This window comes from Bombina bombina, chromosome 3 (assembly GCF_027579735.1).
Source record: "Bombina bombina isolate aBomBom1 chromosome 3, aBomBom1.pri, whole genome shotgun sequence".
Taxonomy (NCBI): domain Eukaryota; kingdom Metazoa; phylum Chordata; class Amphibia; order Anura; family Bombinatoridae; genus Bombina; species Bombina bombina.
Genome location: NC_069501.1, coordinates 89885347 through 89907139, shown reverse-complemented (window position 1 = coordinate 89907139; position 21793 = coordinate 89885347).

Sequence of the window (21793 nt, the reverse complement as noted above, 5' to 3'; positions counted from 1 at the left end):
CAGCAATATAATAAACTAAGCTTGCAGTTTTAAACTAACTGCAAGAAAATAGAAATGTTTCCGCACATAAAAGGTTTAAGTTTAATTCATACTTTTTTTACCCCCAAAAAAGCCAGCAGGCCTACCTTTCAGTCACAGACTATGCCATCACCGCAATATAATATATATAAAGTAAACATACAGTTAACTGCAAAAAAATAAAATGTTTCTACACACAAAGAGTTAAACTTTAATGAAATGTTTTTACCTCACCAAAAAAAGCCAGCAGGCCTACCTATCATTTACAGGCTATGCCCCCACATCAATATACAGGTGGCCCTCGGTTTACAACGGTTCAATTTACACCGTTTCAGAATAACAACCTTTTTTTCCAGTCATGTGACTGCTATTGAAAAGCATTGAGAAGCAGTGCATTGATTAAAATAGCCAGTAGGTGGAGCTGTCCGCTTGTGTTGCAGCAAAGCCAAGCAAGCTGAAATTAATCAGTTTAACCAGACCTGAGCTATCGAGCAGATTTCAAAGGTACAAGATCTTCCTGTCTATAAATCAGTCCAGATTGGAATGCATAGAAAGAACTGTTTGCAGAAAAATGCAAGTGAAGTCTGTGTTGTGTGATTATTTTATTAGGTTTATAATGCTGTTTAGCAAATGTTTTTGTTAATTTAACTTAGTTTAATTATATATTCTGTGTTGTGTGATTATTTTATTAGGTTTATAATGCTGTTTAGCATTTAAAGTCTTCATTTCAAAGCTTTAAAAATAATATATTAGGTGTTACTTATGACAATTTTGAGAGGGGCCTGGAACCTAACTCCCTCACTTCCCATTGACTTACATTATAAACTGGGTTTCAATTTACAACGGTTTCGAGACATCTTCAAGACATCCAACGTGGAGCATCCTCTTCATCCGGAGTCTTCTTACTGAATGAAGGTACATTTAAGTGACGTCATCCAAGATGGCGTCCCTTAGATTCCGATTGGCTGATAGAATTCTATCAGCCAATCGGAATTAAGGTAGAAAAAATCCTATTGGCTGATACAATCAGCCAATAGGATTGAAGTTCAATCTTATTGGCTGATCCAATCAGCCAATAGGATTGAGCTCGCCTTCTATTGGCTGTTCCAATAGAACAGACTTCTGCGCGTCTGGAGGACCACTTCGCCCGGCTTGGATGAAGACTTCTCCTGGCTTCGTTTTTTTAGTTAGTATTTTATTTGGGGGGTTGGTTGTGTGGGTGGTGGGTTTTACTGTTGGGGGGGTTGTTTGTATTTTTTTTTTACAGGTAAAAGAGCTGATTTCTTTGGGGCAATGCCCTGCAAAAGGCCCTTTTAAGGGCTATTAATAGTTTAGTTTAGGCTAGGGGTGTTTTTTTATTTTGGGGGGCTTTTTTATTTTGATAGGGCTATTAGATTAGGTGAAATTAGTTTAAAGATCTGTAATTTGTTTTTATTTTCTGTAATTTAGTGTTTGTTTGTTTTTGTAATTTAGCTAATTTAATTTATTTAATTGTATTTAATTTAGGTAGTTTATTTAATTGTAGTGTAGTGTTAGGTGTTATTGTAACTTAGGTTAGGTTTTATTTTACAGGTAAATTTGTATATATTTTAGCTAGGCAGTTATTAAATAGTTAATAACTATTTAATAACTATTGTACCTAGTTAAAATAAATACAAACTTGCCTGTAAAATAAAAATAAACCCTTAGATAGCTACAATGTAACTATTAGTTATATTGTAGCTATCTTAGGCTTAATTTTATAGGTAAGTATTTAGTTTTAAATATGAATAATGTAGTTAATGATAGTAATTTTATTTAGATTTATTTAAATTATATTTAAGTTAGGAGGTGTTAGGGTTAGACTTAGGTTTAGGGGTTAATAAATTTAATATAGTGGCGGAGACGTTGGGGGCGGCAGATTAGGGGTTAATAAGTGTAGGTAGGTTGCGGTGACATTGGGGGCGGCAGATTAGGGGTTAATAAGTATAATGTAGGTGGCGGCGATGTCCTGAGCGGCAGACTAGGGGTTAATAATTATAATGCAGGTGTTGGTGATGTTGGGGGTGGCAGATTAGGGCTTAATAAGTGTAAGATTAGGGGTGTTTAGACTCGGGGTTCATGTTAGGGTGGAATGTGTAAACATAAATTTAATTTCCCCATAGGAAACAATGGGGCTGCGTTACTGAGTTTTAAGCTACTTTTTTGCAGGTGTTAGACTTTTTTTCAGCCGACTCTCCCCATTGATGTCTATGGGGAAATCGTGCACAAGCACGTATAACCAGCTCACCGCTGACTTAAGCAGCGCTGGTATTGGAGTGCGGTATGGAGCTCAATTTTGCTCTACGCTCACTTCTTGCCTTTTAACGCCTGGTTTATGAAAACCTGTAATACCAGCGCTGTAGGTAAGTGAGCGGTGAGCCAAAAACTGCTCGTTAGCACCGCACAGCTCCTAACGCAAAACTCGTAATCTAGCCGATTGGAAGTTAAAAAGATGAAATCATGTAAAATCATATTTATGCAATATTCATATTTAATAAAGGTTTTAACTATGTATTTACTGTAAATATTTCACTTTCCAATGTACTGCACATAGCAGAATATGTTCTAGGTATTTATAGATATTCCTATATATCTGTATATATCTATACCTATATATATATATACACAGTATCTCACAAAAGTGAGTACACCCCTCACATTTTTGTAAATATTTTATTATATCTTTTCATGTAACAACACTGAAGATATGACACATTGCTACAATGTAAAGTAGTGAGTGTACAGCCTGTATAACAGTGTAAATTTGGTGTCCCCTCAAAATAACTCAACACACAGCCATTAATGTCTAAACCATTGGCAACAAAAGTAAGTACACCCCTAAGTGGAAATGCCCAAATTGGGCCCAAAGTGTCAATATTTTGTGTGGCCACCATTATTTTCCAGCACTGCCTTAACCCTCTTGGGTATGGAGTTCACCAGAGCTTCACAGGTTGCCACTGGAGTCCTCTTCCACTCTTCCATGATGACATCACGGAGCTGGTGGATGTTAGAGACCTTGTGCTCCCCCACCTTTTGTTTGAGGATGCTCCACAGATGCTTAATATGGTTTAGGTCTGGAGACATGCTTGGCCAGTCCATCACCTTTACCCTCAGCTTCTTTAGCAAGGCAGTAGTCGTCTTGGAGGTGTGTTTGGGGTCGTTATCATGTTGGAATACTGCCCTGCGGCCCAGTCTCTGAATGTAGGAGATCATGTACTGCTTCAGTATGTCACAGTACATGTTGGCATTCATGGTTCCCTCAATGAACTGTAGCTCCCCAGTGCCAGCAGCACTCATGCAGGCCCAGACCATGACACTCCCACCACCATGTTTGACTGTAGGCAAGACACACTTGTCTTTGTACTACTCACCTGGTTGCCGCCACACATGCTTGATACCATCTGAACCAAATAAGTTTTTCTTGGTCTTATCGAACCACAGGACATGGTTCCAGTAATCCATGTCCTTAGTCTGCTGATGTCCTTAGTCTGCTGATCGCCCACCCCTTCAACCTCTGCAGCAATGCTGGCAGCACTCATGTGTCTATTTCCATAAGACAACCTCTGGATATGACGCCGAGCACGTGCACTCAACCTCTTTGGTCGACCATGGCATGTCCTGTTCTGAGTAGAACCTGTCTTGTGAAACCACTGTATGGTCTTGCCCACTGTGCTGCAGCTCAGTTTCAGGGTCTTGGCAATCTTCTTATAACCTAGGCCATCTTTATATAGAGCAACAATTCTTTTTTTTCAGATCCTCAGAGACTTCTTTGCCATGAGGGGCCATGTTGAACTTCCAGTGTCCAGTATGAGAGAGTGTGAGAGTGATAACACCAAATTTAACACACTGGCTCTCCATTCACACCTGAGAGTGACCTTTTAACACTAAAGAGTCACATGACACCGGGGAGGGAAAATGGCTAATTGGGCCCAATTTGGACATTTCCACTTAGGAGTGTACTCACTTTTGTTGCTAACAGTTTAGACATTAATGGCTGTGTGTTGAGTTATTTTGAATGGACAGCAAATTCACACTGTTATACAGGCAGTGCACTCACTACTTTACATTGTAGCAAAGTTTTATTTCTTCAGTGTTGTCACATGAAAAGATATAATAAAATATTTACAAAAATGTGAGGGGTGTACTCACTTTTGTGAGATACTGTATATATGGTTGTAGGCTGTAAAATACTTCCCTATTCACTAGCACGTGAGACGCTTGAAACTGTCACGTATGCTGTTTTACTGAGTGCCTTTCGCTGAATGAGAGGATAGAAGGAAAACTACTATTAACAACACACTACAGGAGGTGGATAAAAACTACTCCAAAAGCCCAAAAGGAACAAGCACGGTGGAGGTCTCTCCCTCACAGAAGCGGCAACTTATCTCATTAGATTGAGGTAATTTTTGGTAAGGGGTATACCTTCACTTTTCTCACTACTCTGACTTTTATGAACTATCATTATTGACATTTGGAAGATTGAATTGTTTATTTGATTTTGTATAGAATTTTTAGCGCTGTTTTCCTCTCTGATATATATATATATATGTGTAGATAGATAGGTATAGATATCTATATTACCAAAATATCATCAGATATATGTAGAAATATGTATTTATGAATAAATAGAACATATTCTTCTATGTGCAGGACACATATTGGATATGATATTGGAGGTTCAGCTTTTTACGTACATCGGGTTAGCGCGCGAGTTATAACTTTTTACTTTCAACTTGTAATACGCATGCTACCCGACACGCAAGAAGCTTACTTCTAGTGCAGTTAACGTGTGAGCGGGAGTTATAAATAGTGCTCCACTCGTAATCTGGCCCTAAATATTTAAAAATGTAAAATAATAATATTTTCTTCTCAATGGATTTAGCGCAGCTTTGGTTTTGAGCACAAGCGAAAGCCAGAACAGGCTTTTGAAAAGAGCCCCATAATTGTCTTTTTACTTTCAACTTGTAAGATGAGCGCAAGAACAGGATCGCTATTGATTTAACTTGAGCACTAATATTTTTCCATTCCATTGATAATCTAGTCCTGTATTTGCTCATTTCTTTTTCATTTGTTTTCTTTTACCTACATGAAGAGGTTAATGATACACTTGATGCTAGAGAGAGTGTTTGCATAGCACTGTAGCACTGTGCTTTGTCAGTAAACTAATAACCATTATTTAACATCACTGTACAATAATTTCACGCACCAATAAAGCAAAAGAAAGCAACATTCTGTGCATCTAAAATTTGCTAAAGGCTATTTGCGGTACCTCTAACTGTTTGGACTATTTTAATGTAACAGTTTTGCTTCACGAGCAACATTGGTGTAAATATAAAAATGTGAGGCTTCCTGAGTTTCTTAAAACTATAAAAGCCTCCCCTGAACTTATAATGAATCCATGACTGTGTGCTAAATTCTATAACCTTCTCCTGGGGTATGACAAACTTCTGACATGTTTCAGTTTTTTTATACCGAATCCATACACTATCAGGAGCTGCCGGAACAAACATACTAGGGCACTTACCCCTTTCTCGAGCTCTCAACTTAAAGGGACTGTCTACACCAGAATTTTTATTGTTTAAAAAGATAGATACTCCCTTTATTACCCATTCCCCAGTTTTGCATAACCAACACAGTTATACTAATATATGTTTTATCTCTGTGATTACCTTGTATCTAAGCCTCTGCAGTCTGCCCCCTTATCTCAGTGCCTTTGACAGACATGCAGTTTAGCCAATCAGCGCAGGCTCCTAAATAACTACACGGGAGTGAGCATAATGTTATCTATATGACACACATGAACTAGTACTGTCTAACTGTAAAAAACTTTTAAAATGCTCTGAGCTAAGAGGCGGTTTTCAACGGATTAGAAATCAGTTTGACCCTACCTAGGTTTAGCTTTTCAAAAATATCACCAAGGGAACAAAGCAAATTTAATGATAAAAGTCAATTGGAAAGTTGTTTAAATTTCCATGCCCTATCTGAATCATGAAAGTTTAATTTTGACTAGACTGTCCCTTTAAATGCAACTTAAAATTCTGCCCTTCAACTATCTATGACATTTGACGTATATAACCTTGTCCTAATTTTTTGCGTGTCTCTTGTATGTCTTTTAATACATAAATACATATTTCTATATGTATCAAGTGGGTTTTAGGTAAAATATATATCAAGTAAACGCATTTACATTCAACTTGTAATACGCACGCTACTTCTGATGCACGCAAAGAGCTGCAATAACCCCTTTTTCACTTGCCCGCAACAGTTAGCGCACCATTCGTAGTCTAGCATCATGTGTGATCTAAAACACTACTGCACCAATGCCAACATAATGATGGCAGTCTAGTATAATAGAAGGTTTTTTTTGTGCCAAAGTTTTAAACTAATATTTAATAACAAAGGAGTACATGAGAAGCATAGAAATTCTGTAATGTATATCAAAGGCTGGCAACACAGTGTTAAACACGTGCCTAGACAATGATTTCTCAAAGCTTGTGAACTTTAATTAAAATATATGCCTGGACATAAAAGTCAGTAGTGGATCATCTATTAACCTTTTAGTGCTAAGCTATGAATATAATTAGATAATAATAATACATTTAAATGTTGTTTCAATTAAATTTGTATTTGTACCCCTGTTCTATAACTGTTTTTAGACTATTTGCACACTTTGGGCCAGATAACAATTGGTGCGGTAATCATAGCATGGGATGCGATATGCAATAACCGCAATAACATTAGCTCGCAACTTAATATTACAAGTATATGGTAAACCAGAGAAGGGTTAATGTGGTCGACTTTGCTAAAGCGCAAACTATACCTTCAATGGATAATGCGAATGCGCTAACTTGCACGCATCTAACAAGTTGAAAGTTATAGTTTGTGGTTGAGCGAAAGCCGAAACTGCTCTAGAATATTTTTCATGTCTGGAGGCCTTAATTTAACTTTGAGGGTTAAAAAAATAAGTTGCATAAAACACATCAAAAACACATTAAAATAAACTATTGCACACATATAAACTTTGTAAAAAAAATATAACAAAAACTAATAAAAATGTTTTAAAAGGGTTAAAAGGGATATATGGTATATGTCAAGGTGTTTGACTGTAAAGGGCTCAAATGTGTGTGTGTGTGTGTGTATATATATATAATGAAGCCTCAAGAAAGGGGAGTACTAGTGCCTCTAAAGTGGTTAAGGATTATCTTGCAGAACCTAATTTACACCCTACAGCACAACTTTTGGGATGACAAGAGGATTGTGTGGCCTGCCTGTCTTTAGTAACTTAAAGGGACACTGAACCCAAATGTTTTCTTTTGTGATTCAGATAGAGCATGCAATTTTAAGCAACTTTCTAATTTACTCCTATTATCACATTTTCATTATTCTCTTGGTATCTTTATTTGAAAGCAAGAATGTAAGTTTAGATGCCGGCCCATTTTTGGTGAACAACCTGGGTTGCTCTTGTTGATTGGTGGATAAATTCACCCACCAATAAACAAGGGCTGTACAGGGTTCTGAACCCAAAAAAGCTGGTGCCTTCTTTTTCAAATAAAGATAGCAAGAGAACGAAGAAAAATTGATAAAATGAGTAATTTATAAAGTTGCTTAAAATTGCATGATCTATCTGAATCACAAAAGAAAAAAAATGGGTTCATTGTCCCTTTAAGAGCTCCATTCTTGTGCCCCAACCACTATGCAAAGTGAGCTAATGTTTTCAGTAACTAGCAATATAGTGAACCCTCAATGCTCACAACTTTCACAGCAACCCATAGAGCAAATGGCGTTTTTGAATTTCAACCTTCCTGCTCTAAACTTTGTTGCCCATAAAGGGCTATATTACAAGTGGCGTGCTAACATTAGCGAGGTTGCGATATTGAAATATTGCAAACATGCTAACTTGAGCATGTATTACAAGTTGAAAGTAAACACGCACCGTCAAATGCAATCTAAATTTGCAGTTGTCTGGTTAGCGTGACTGAAGACCTCACGTAAAGGGTTAGAGCTAAAAATAAATGTGCATCAAACACAGCATAAATACATTAAAATAAAGTGCTATACAGGTGGCCCTCGGTTTACAACGGTACAATTTACACCGTTTCAGAATAACAACCTTTTTTTCCAGTCATGTGACTGCTATTGAAAAGAATTGAGAAGCAGTGCATTTATTAAAATAGCCAGTAGGTGGAACAGTCCGCTTGTCTTGCAGCAAAGCCAAGCAAGCTGAGATTAATCAGTTTAACCAGACCTGAGCTATTGAGCAGATTTCAAAGGAACAAGATCTTCCTGTCTATAAATCAGTCCAGATTGGAATGCATAGAAAGAACTGTTTGCAGAAAAATGCAAGTAAAGTCTGTGTTGTGTGATTATTTTATTAGGTTTATAATGCTGTATAGCAAATGTTTTTGTTCATTTAACTTAGTTTAATTATATATTCTGTGTTGTGTGATTATTTTATTAGGTTTATAATGCTGTTTAGCATTTAAAGTCTTCATTTCAAAGCTTTAAAAATAATGTATTAGGTGTTACTTATGACAATTTTGAGAGGGGCCTGGAACCTAACTCTCTCACTTCCCATTGACTTACATTATAAACTGGGTTTCAATTTACAATGGTTTCGATTTACAACCATTCCTTCTGGAACCTAACCCCGGCGTAAACTGAGGGCTACCTGTACTCATATAAACAGCTTCTAATGAAAATCTAAATATGTGTATGACTGTATGTATATACAGTATGTGTATACTTCTGTGTTTATGTATATATGAATATACACATATAAACAAATATATGCACAGACATATATATATAATATAAATTTATATATACATGCTTTGGAGCCCTTTCCAATAAGGCTGTATATATATATATATATATATATATATATATATATATATATATAAAGGAGAGTACACGCGCCAGGACTTTTCAGAATTTTTATTCCAAATATGCACATATTTGGAATAAAAATTCTGAAAAGTCCTGGTGAGTGCACTCTCCTTTATTTCTATTTGCCTATCTGTTTCACCCTGGGCACTTGTGATTGGATTTCTGGAGTGCTTGTCTACTTTGAACTTATATATATATATATATAAATAAAAATATATTTTTTCTAAAAAAAAGAACATTTTCTTTTATGAACATTGGCATGTAAAATATGCTACCTACCTACCTACCTACCTACGGGTTTAGCACACTTGGTCTAACGAGGTGTCGGGTTAGTACGCGAGCAATAAGCATTCGTTTTTTTTTTTCAATAATTGAAGTCTATGGGGAGAAGAAACTAGCGCAGTTGTGATATCCGAAGTCCTGAAGTTAGTGCGCGGGTTTCAATCGTATTCAAACCATTTACTTTCAACTTTTAATGCCTGTGCTAACCCATGCGCATTACAAGTTTATTTCTGGCTGTGTTTGCACGCGAGCGAAAAATGCTTAATTAAAAATGTTTTTTAATACAGCTTCTGCCAGCTGCTGCTGTTTTTTTTTAGATTCCCTGATGTTGCTGTGAGATATATTTAAAAGACACCTTCAATATAGCTGCTCAGTGCTTCCCTCCTATAATACAGCAGCAAAAGTTCTGTACCGTTGCTCCTTCTCTGTGGCTGTCCGTCAAGATACAACACAGTATCAGGTCTTAATTTAGCATCCAACTTTCTTTCTAGATTAATGATTTTGCTTCCGTATTATAAATGTGATAACATGGCTGCTTCTCCCAGACTGAGGGTGTGATATTATATATGCAACTCTTGTGGAACAGAAAGTCTCTGTGTAAACGGGAGGGAAAGATAAGTTATGCTTTTAATTTCATGTTATTCTTTGAATTCTTTGTAATATATAAAAAAATATATATCTTATATGCATTAAATGGAAGGTTATTTCAATTCTTCGCAGTCCACAATGTAATTTTGTTTAATTAAAATTAGCTTTTTATTTGTTGGAAATAACGGTGAATGAATTTTGTAAATTAAAATGTTTTGAAAGGATTTTTTGACAAACCAAACAGCAATATGAACGAAATTCTACCGAAACAAAGTATTATTGTAAAAAAAGTACACACATACATTTACTTCTATTACAAATATCATTGAGGGCATAAAACATAATTGTATTGTAATAATAATAATAATAATAGCAAAATGAAACTGTGTAAAATGAACCTACTTGTATAGTTTAACAGGACATGAAACCCAAATTTTTTCTTTCATGATTTAGATAAGAAATACAGTTTTAAACATCTTTCCAGTTTATTTCTATTATAAAATTTGCTTCATTCTTTTGGCATCATTTGTTAAAGGAGCAGCAATACACTACTGGCTACTAAATGAACACATAGGGGCTGATTTATCAAGCTCCGCATGGAGTTTGATGCCCCTGTTTCCACGCGAGCCTTCAGGCTTGCCGGAAACAAATTTTATGAAGCAGCGGTCTAAAGACTACTGCTCCATAACTTGTCCGACCGGCTCTGAGACCGCAGACAGAAATCAACCCGATTGAATATGATCAGGTTGATTGACACCCCTTGCTAGCGGCTGATTGGCCGCAAATCTGCAGGGAGTGGCATTGCACCAGCAGTTCACAAGAATTGTTGGTGCAATGATAAATGCCAACAGCGATGTTCAGCGGACATGATACGCTACATCGTATCATGTCCACTCGCACTATGATAAATATACCCCATGGGGTGAGCTAATGACAATAGGCATGTATATGCAGACACCAATCAGCAAGCGCTACCCAGGTATTGAACCAAAAATGGGCCAGCTTCTAAGTTTACATTCCTGCTTTTCAAATAAAGGTCCACACTTCACACATCCTTTAACTGGTCGTAAGTTCCTACATAATGGCTATTATACTTGCAACTCCTCATTTGTTGTTTATCTAATAAAATGCCCTTGTGGGCATGGCTATATGGGAGAGACCACCAGGCGGGTCAGAGATCATATGAATGAGCATAAGAGTAATATACATTGTGGATTATTAACTGCCCCAGTAGCTGCACATTTTTTAAAGGAAGGTCATCAAATCAATCAACTTCGTTTTCAGGTGATTGAGAGTGTCAATACCCCTAGACGAGGAGGTTCTAGGGAAAAATTGTTAAAGCAGCGTGAGATTTTTTTGATACATAAATTGTATACTAAGGAACCCAATGGGCTTAATAGGGAAATCAACTTGTCTGTTTTTTATTAGGTATTTCCATTTTTTGGATATGAAATTTTCAACTTGTAATAATGATGATGGTGCTACATTGTATCTGTACACAGATGTTTTTATTTGTAACATAGATGAAATTGTACATATTTAGATAGTGTAGTTTTTTTGTTTTTAAATTACTACTTTTGTATGCACTATATCGCCCTCTAGTGAAATTAAACAGATTAAATGGCAATAGACATTCAGTTGAATGTGAATAATTAAGGGTTAAGATTGTAATCAATTAAATGATGACATCATTAATTGAAGGGAGTATAAGAGAAGGTGGTGCTGTGTTAGTAGTATGTATCACACGATTAAGGGGATTACCCCGAAATGTTGTGTGTTTTAAAGTCTATGATCCCCATGTTTTGCTGAATAAAGGGATTTTTACAAGCAAATAAAGATACCAAGAGAACAAAAAAAAATTATAATAGGAGTAAATTAGAAAGTTGCTTAAAATTACATGCTCTATCTGAATCATAAAAGAAAAAAAATTGGGTTTAAAATTCTATTAATATAAATAATATAGTATTATTATATTTATAGCTCTGAAATGCATGCATGCTATGAAAGTAAAAAATAATTTCTGTTAAAAAATCTTAAACTTTTAGCTATATTTGTTATGTTCCATTATTTATTTAAAATAAAAATAAAATATGGCAACTCTGCCAAATTGTTATATGTTGAAACCCTGTCCATTTAAGTGCAGCTTCAGATGTTTATGTATTGCTGGTAATTTATCCTTTTGAAGCGAGTTCACATAAAGTGCAATATGTCATTTTATTAGTGGTGAATTAATTTTTCCATCTTTAAGTGGCATAACATTTCTCTATAGTACAGGCAGAGCATACTAGTAAGAATGAGCTGGTGCAAATGCGGAATTAAATAAGCCTTCTTATTTTTATTTCAACATCTAACTCATAATCTCTGACCCTCAGTGAATGTTAAAGGGAAATTTTGGTCAAAGTTGGAATGAACACGGGGGCATTTCACTTTTGAATAGAAGCATTTTTGTAATATACAGTACATGTATTAGCAAAAATGCTTGTAGTTAAAGCTACAGCTTTTTAAAGAGTGTATTTAAGTATGCTCGGTACATCAGCTTTTTAAATACAGCATTTACAAAGAGAGCCCAAGGTGCTTGTATCATCTGGTAATGACATAGGGGTATATTTATCAAAGTGCGAGCGGACATTATACGATGTAGCGTATCATGTCCGCTGCACATCGATAAATGCCGACAGCATACACTGTCGGCATTTATCATTCCACAAGCAGTTCACCAGAACTGCTTGTGCAATACCGCCCCCCTGCAGATTGGCCGCTAACAGGAGGTGTCAATCAACCCGATCGTAATAATTCGGCCCCTTAATCTGCATCATTGCTAACATGGCTCTCCGAGAAGCTTTAGTATTTAAAATGCGGGTGCACTGAGAATATCTAGCTATACCTCACATGCACGTGCAGAGATAAATGCTAAACACTAAAAACTAAAACAGTTATAACTTTTACTAGAAGCATTTTGCCATTATATGTACAGGGAGTGCAGAATTATTAGGCAAGTTGTATTTTTGAGGATTAATTTTATTATTGAACAACAACCATGTTCTCAATGAACCCAAAAAACTCATTAATATCAAAGCTGAATATTTTTGGAAGTAGTTTTTAGTTTGTTTTTAGTTTTAGCTATTTTAGGGTGATATCTGTGTGTGCAGGTGACTATTACTGTGCATAATTATTAGGCAACTTAACAAAAAACAAATATATACCCATTTCAATTATTTATTTTTACCAGTGAAACCAATATAACATCTCAACATTCACAAATATACATTTCTGACATTCAAAAACAAAACAAAAACAAATCAGTGACCAATATAGCCACCTTTCTTTGCAAGGACACTCAAAAGCCTGCCATCCATGGATTCTGTCAGTGTTTTGATCTGTTCATCATCAACATTGCGTGCAGCAGCAACCACAGCCTCCCAGACACTGTTCAGAGAGGTGTACTGTTTTCCCTCCTTGTAAATCTCACATTTGATGATGGACCAAAGGTTCTCAATGGGGTTCAGATCAGGTGAACAAGGAGGCCATGTCATTAGATTTTCTTCTTTTATACCCTTTCTTGCCAGCTACGCTGTGGAGTACTTGGACGCGTGTGATGGAGCATTGTCCTGCATGAAAATCATGTTTTTCTTGAAGGATGCAGACTTCTTCCTGTACCACTGCTTGAAGAAGGTGTATTCCAGAAACTGGCAGTAGGACTGGGAGTTGAGCTTGACTCAATCCTCAACCCGAAAAAGCCCCACAAGCTCATCTTTGATGATACCAGCCCAAACCAGTACTCCACCTCCACCTTGCTGGCGTCTGAGTCGGACTGGAGCTCTCTGCCCTTTACCAATCCAGCCACGGGCCCATCCATCTGGCCCATCAAGGCTCACTCTCATTTCATCAGTCCATAAAACCTTAGAAAAATCAGTCTTGAGATATTTCTTGGCCCAGTCTTGATGTTTCAGCTTGTGTGTCTTGTTCAGTGGTGGTCGTCTTTCAGCCTTTCTTACCTTGGCCATGTCTCTGAGTATTGCACACCTTGTGCTTTTGGGCACTCCAGTGATGTTGCAGCTCCGAAATATGGCCAAACTGGTGGCAAGTGGCATCTTGGCAGCTGCACGCTTGACTTTTCTCAGTTCATGGGCAGTTATTTTGCGCCTTGGTTTTTCCACACGCTTCTTGCGACCCTGTTGACTATTTTGAATGAAACGCTTGATTGTTCGATGATAACGCTTTAGAAGCTTTGCAATTTTAAGAGTGCTGCATCCCTCTGCAAGATATCTCACTATTTTTGACTTTTCTGAGCCTGTCAAGTCCTTCTTTTGACCCATTTTGCCAAAGGAAAGGAAGTTGCCTAATAATTATGCACACCTGATATAGGGTGTTGATGTCATTAGACCACACCCCTTCTCATTACAGAGATGCACATCACCTAATATGCTTAATTGGTAGTAGGCTTTCGAGCCTATACAGCTTGGAGTAAGACAACATGCATAAAGAGGATGATGTGGTCAAAATACTCATTTGCCTAATAATTCTGCACTCCCTGTATAGTGTAACTTTGTTTCTATCCAAAGATGGAATTCATCTATGGGCATTTCATTTTTAACCAGAATGTCCCTTTAAGTATACATAGTTTATCTCTTCAGGAAGAGTCAGGATTAAATATTTTTTTTAAAAAATGCTTATTTTTAAATGCATTTTGCATAATTTTTTTTGTTTTTGCAAGGTGGGCAGTATTTATAGATATTGTATAGATATTGTGTATGTGTGTAGTGTGTGTATATATATGTATATATATATATATATATATATATATATATATATATATATATATATATAGATCCCACTGACACCAATGACATAATTATGGCCACTGACACCAATGTATATATTTAGAGCGGCCACTGGACACCAATGTGTATGTATAATCAACCTAACACCAATGTGTATGTGTAAACTGTATATATATATATATATATATATATATATATATATATAATATATAGAGAAAATAACTCATTGTGTAAACCATTTACAAATCTAAACAAGTCAGAAGACTTGATTTAAACCCAGAAACTCTCTGACTACACTGTTTCCAATGCAGCAAAGGAATCTGGGTAAGATATGCAAATGACGTTCACAATGACTCACCTTTTTACTTCTAGCCTGCTTTTTAAGACAGACTTCCCTTTATGCCATAGCACTGCTGCATTACACAGCTTTAATGCTTAGCTAGGGTTAGTACAGTGATTTAGACCAATCCCAGGACAGCTGTTTCGTGGTTATTGCCACTCATCAGCTGGGAGTAGGTTAAATCACTGCTTGGAAAAGTTCATTTCTGGGGGAAATTCAACAACAATTAAAATGATGGGGAGGATTGGTCTAAATCACTGTACTAACCCTAGCTAAGCATTAAAGCTGTGTAATGCAGCAGTGCTATGGCATAAAGGGAAGTCTGTCTTAAAAAGCAGGCTAGAAGTAAAAAGGTGAGTCATTGTGAACGTCATTTGCATATCTTACCCAGATTCCTTTGCTGCATTGGAAACAGTGTAGTCAGAGAGTTTCTGGGTTTAAATCAAGTCTTCTGACTTGTTTAGATTTGTAAATGGTTTACACAATGAGTTATTTTCTCTATATTTTGTATTTAGTGGAGGATTTTAAACTCACTTTTCACCTCCCCATAATTTTAATTGTTGTTGAATTTCCCCCAGAAATGAACTTTTCCAAGCAGTGATTTAACCTACTCCCAGCTGATGAGTGGCAATAACCACGAAACAGCTGTCCTGGGATTGGTCTAAATCACTGTACTAACCCTAGCTAAGCATTAAAGCTGTGTAATGCAGCAGTGCTATGGCATAAAGGGAAGTCTGTCTTAAAAAGCAGGCTAGAAGTAAAAAGGTGAGTCATTGTGAACGTCATTTGCATATCTTACCCAGATTCCTTTGCTGCATTGGAAACAGTGTAGTCAGAGAGTTTCTGGGTTTAAATCAAGTCTTCTGACTTGTTTAGATTTGTAAATGGTTTACACAATGAGTTATTTTCTCTATATTTTGTATTTAGTGGAGGATTTTAAACTCACTTTTCACCTCCCCATAATTTTAATTGTTGTTGAATTTCCCCCAGAAATGAACTTTTCCAAGCAGTGATTTAACCTACTCCCAGCTGATGAGGGGCAATAACCACGAAACAGCTGTCCTGGGATTGGTCTAAATCACTGTACTAACCCTAGCTAAGCATTAAAGCTGTGTAATGCAGCAGTGCTATGGCATAAAGGGAAGTCTGTCTTAAAAAGCAGGCTAGAAGTAAAAAGGTGAGTCATTGTGAACGTCATTTGCATATCTTACCCAGATTCCTTTGCTGCATTGGAAACAGTGTAGTCAGAGAGTTTCTGGGTTTAAATCAAGTCTTCTGACTTGTTTAGATTTGTAAATGGTTTACACAATGAGTTATTTTCTCTATATTTTGTATTTAGTGGAGGATTTTAAACTCACTTTTCACCTCCCCATAATTTTAATTGTTGTTGAATTTCCCCCAGAAATGAACTTTTCCAAGCAGTGATTTAACCTACTCCCAGCTGATGAGTGGCAATAACCACGAAACAGCTGTCCTGGGATTGGTCTAAATCACTGTACTAACCCTAGCTAAGCATTAAAGCTGTGTAATGCAGCAGTGCTATGGCATAAAGGGAAGTCTGTCTTAAAAAGCAGGCTAGAAGTAAAAAGGTGAGTCATTGTGAACGTCATTTGCATATCTTACCCAGATTCCTTTGCTGCATTGGAAACAGTGTAGTCAGAGAGTTTCTGGGTTTAAATCAAGTCTTCTGACTTGTTTAGATTTGTAAATGGTTTACACAATGAGTTATTTTCTCTATATTTTGTATTTAGTGGAGGATTTTAAACTCACTTTTCACCTCCCCATAATTTTAATTGTTGTTGAATTTCCCCCAGAAATGAACTTTTCCAAGCAGTGATTTAACCTACTCCCAGCTGATGAGTGGCAATAACCACGAAACAGCTGTCCTGGGATTGGTCTAAATCATTGTACTAACCCTAGCTAAGCATTAAAGCTGTGTAATGCAGCAGTGCTATGGCATAAAGGGAAGTCTGTCTTAAAAAGCAGGCTAGAAGTAAAAAGGTGAGTCATTGTGAACGTCATTTGCATATCTTACCCAGATTCCTTTGCTGCATTGGAAACAGTGTAGTCAGAGAGTTTCTGGGTTTAAATCAAGTCTTCTGACTTGTTTAGATTTGTAAATGGTTTACACAATGAGTTATTTTCTCTATATTTTGTATTTAGTGGAGGATTTTAAACTCACTTTTCACCTCCCCATAATTTTAATTGTTGTTATATATATATATATATATATATATATATATATTTAGCCAGAAAAAAATGCACTCTCAGGACTTTCATAAATAAGTTACTTTTATTTCTGTAACGTTTTCGGAGGTCTTGCCTCCTTCATCAGCATAAATAAAATGAAAACAAACCAACTTTTAAATAGTGACATACTCACTCCAAATCACTTCAAACCACTACATTCACTGGCGCCAAAATTATCGGTGTTGGACCGCATAATGCGTTCCAAGTGTGCTTCGTGACGGAAGTAGTGCGCCAGAATACTTCCGGTTGTCAAAATTTTAAAGCCGTAATAACCCGGCTTAATGTGTATTAAAACCACAGTCATATAATTGTTATGACATGTATTGTGTGCATAATTTCTTAAAAAAACAAACTATTAACGTGCAAACCAAACTGTGCTTATACACTAAATGATAATAATAAGTGTGACAGCCGTATATTGTCATGGCAACCTAGCAAACACTACAATGTATCCTTGTCGCGAATAGGGAAACAGACTAACAGTAGCAATCTTCGAAAGTGTATCACAGAGTGTGTTAATGCAGGCACTTTGCCCTGCTGCAATGTGTATGCTAAAAAGTAAAGGGGTCTACTTGTGAATAGCGCAAGTTAACTTGTTGTAATGTATACATCTTACTGTGTTAACTTATACTGAGGATATTAGGCTAGTCTACTTCTTCTTCTCATGAACCAAGTGTTCACTGAGGGGTCTCATATGGAGATGCATATCTAGGATGTACTGCCTTTAATGTGTAAAAGACTATTATGCTCAAAAAGTCGTATGTCAGGGATCTCCCCATTGTCATGAACTATTCACATGCACACTGTTCATACCTTCAGGCAAATACCTTATTTACATTTAGTTGTATTTTTAAGGGGGATTTGTACAACCTAAACACCCCTTATTACGTAAGGGGGTCATATAGTTAAAGCATATTCTACTTCCATATTGAGGTTCAGGGGGCCCTATAGACAAAGCATACTCTACTTCCATATTGAGACTACCAGTACCCCCATTTCCACATAACTCTGAATACCAATCACTCCAGACAAGTTGAAACAAATTGCTAAAGAAGATTGAAAAAAACATATAAAAACAATTGATATAACGGTCTTTCCATTCACTGCAGAAATATCCCACCCGGGATTGGTCTGGCTCCAAAAGTCCAAGATTCACATGTATATAAAATAAGGAGCGCCTGGTTGTTTACTTCTGAATCTATACAAAATGGCTCGCTCTGTGTTTAATTCTGTGCATTCTTCCGTGTCTACGGTTACAACCTTGTCCCATAGATTCAAGTGGCCTTTAGGTCGAATGCCTTATGTGCACTATGGTTCCCTGGTTATCCAACGATCAAATCGTTATCTGTGTTGTAATGTTCTTTACTGGTCCTCATCTGGTGTTGTTTCCTCCTTCCTGACATACTTAAGGATCTAATGTCCAGCTTCGGAAATATGTAATGTTTTTTAGGCTGTGTGTGTAAAGAACCTGGTAACTCCAAGGAACCACTATCTGACTTCCACACAGGTATTAGAAATGCCAAAGACTCCTAAACCCGGTGCTGTTTGCCAACATGGTTAGGAGCACCCCTATAGCGAGGCACGCAAACCATATGGCCCACAGAGTCATGATAGTCTAGGTGCCGTACCCTGAGATTGTGTCACACTATGTAGCCACATTACATCAAAGCCTTAAAGTCAGGGGTGGTGTTAAGCCCACCTGGGTGAATGGTGCCCAGTCGGTACATCCACTGAGCCTCCCGTTGTAGAAGTATTTTACCTCTGTCTCCTCCCCTATCTAGTGGGGGTACATGATCAATAAGTGTGTATCTTATTGATGCCACCGAATGTCTGTGTTCTGCACAGTGTCTCGCTACTGGTTGGTCCGACTCCCCGGACTTGTGAGCCGACCTTATGGCGTGCCGATGGTTGGCCATCCTTTCCCTCAGGGTGCCTGTCGTCTTACCGACATAGCAACGAGAACATGGGCACACCAATAAGTAGATAACAAACGTGGTTGTGCAGGTAATCGAATGCCGTATATGAAACTTATTTTATATACATGTGAATCTTGGACTTTTGGAGCCAGACCAATCCCGGGTGGGATATTTCTGCAGTGAATGGAAAGACCGTTATATCAATTGTTTTTATATGTTTTTTTCAATCTTCTTTAGCAATTTGTTTCAACTTGTCTGGAGTGATTGGTATTCAGAGTGATGTGGAAATGGGGGTACTGGTAGTCTCAATATGGAAGTAGAGTATGCTTTGTCTATAGGGCCCCCTGAACCTCAATATGGAAGTAGAATATGCTTTAACTATATGACCCCCTTACGTAATAAGGGGTGTTTAGGTTGTACAAATCCCCCTTAAAAATACAACTAAATGTAAATAAGGTATTTGCCTGAAGGTATGAACAGTGTGCATGTGAATAGCTCATGACAATGGGGAGATCCCTGACATACGACTTTTTGAGCATAATAGTCTTTTACACATTAAAGGCAGTACATCCTAGATATGCATCTCCATATGAGACCCCTCAGTGAACACTTGGTTCATGAGAAGAAGAAGTAGACTAGCCTAATATCCTCAGTATAAGTTAAAACAGTAAGATGTATACATTACAACAAGTTAACTTGCGCTATTCACAAGTAGACCCCTTTACTTTTTAGCATACACATTGCAGGAGGGCAAAGTGCCTGCATTAACACACTCTGTGATACACTTTCGAAGATTGCTACTGTTAGTCTGTTTCCCTATTCGCGACAAGGATACATTGTAGTGTTTGCTAGGTTGCCATGACAATATACGGCTGTCACACTTATTATTATCATTTAGTGTATAAGCACAGTTTGGTTTGCACGTTAATAGTTTGGTTTTTTAAGAAATTATGCACACAATACATGTCATAACAATTATATGACTGTGGTATTAATACAAATTAAGCCGGGTTATTACGGCTTTAAAATTTTGACAACCGGAAGTATTCTGGTGCACTACTTCTGTCACGAAGCACACTTGGAACGCATTATGCGGTCCAACACCGAGAATTTTGGCGCCAGTGAATGTAGTGGTTTGAAGTGTTTTGGAGTGAGTATGTCACTATTTAAAAGTTGGTTTGTTTTCATTTTATTTATGCTGATGAAGGAGGCAAGACCTCCGAAAACGTTACAGAAATAAAAGTAACTTATTTATGAAAGTCCTGAGAGTGCATTTTCTTCTGGCTAAATATTTTCTACAAAATTGCACCCAGGCAGTTTTCCTTTGTGGGCGAGTTCTGGTGTTTTGGATACCTGTATACACGACCAGGCGTGCCCCTCCTGATTTAACCTCATCATTTCTACCACTTGCTATATGGGACTTTTCATCGTGATTTGGCTCTAATTGCACAAGATTTGACAGTTTTTCAACAATTACATTGTGATCTTTGTGAACTTTTTCCTATAGGCTCCCTATTTGTTCTTCTGGTACCAACTATGTCATCACAAGGTGAAAGCCATCAAGATCCTATTGTCACTGATGTGGAAACGGTTGAAGATCCGGCAAGACAAGCCAGGGCAGCACAAACAGGGACGGTTTCTTACACCCAGGATGATGCTAACCACATTTTGTTCGCACCCATATCCAGGACGACTGGTGAGACTCCCCTTAATTTGTATTTTGCATTGTTAAAACTTAAAAAACGTGAGATAGATCTATCTTTACACGGTAGTTATCTTTCAGATTACCATAGAAATGGACAGATTCCAAGGGGCTTTAGAGTCCACAATATCCCTACCATAGGTAGAGATAACCCAGAATTCAGAAAGAAGTGGTGTTACATTTTAAACAAATGTTCTTTTGATTTAATATTGTTAGTCATTGAGGAAGTCACTTCTATCTTAGCCAAGGTTAAGACTGAAATTCAGCAATTCGAAACAACACATAATCCAATTCTTGCTAATGATCAACAAGAGAACTGGTTATCCAAAATCCAAACACAAATTGATAAGTATAAGAATGACCTAATTACATTTAAAAACAGGAAAATGGATACTGTCAAGTTAGACTACTCTCAGGGTAAGGTATATAAATGGCTTACAGGCACTAGAGAGATACAGCCCAGGAGAAGGCAGCGAGACAGGCGTGTACGCTTTGATACAGTGGATACAAGTGGAGCTGAGTCCACCGATACTGAGAGAACTCACAGCGTAAGGCCATACACCCCACCGGGCACAAGTGATAATTTTGACCAATACAATGCACAGTCAACACCCAGGCATTTTTTAGGGGTTACAACACGCTCACAGAGAGCAGACACACGAGACCCCACATCAGGCGGGCGGGCACCAAGACACAGACCGCCAAGGAGGGGGAGGCGAGGGATGCAATAATTAATTTGAGCTCTCATGTTCTGACAAATGGTGAAATACAACTGCTCAATAAGGGACTATCATTTGTTCCCAGCACGATGACCACTGAGTATGAGCAGAAACTAGATGTTCACAAATTTTGCAGAACCTTAAAGCTCAAAGAGTTTTTCCAGAACACTGTACCAGATAACACTAAAACTGTGGTTGAACGCCAGTGTCATATACAAAGTACATTTGAACCGATAAACTGTAGCGCCAGTACCAAAACCTTTATTCGTATGGTCTCTCAAGACCTGGAT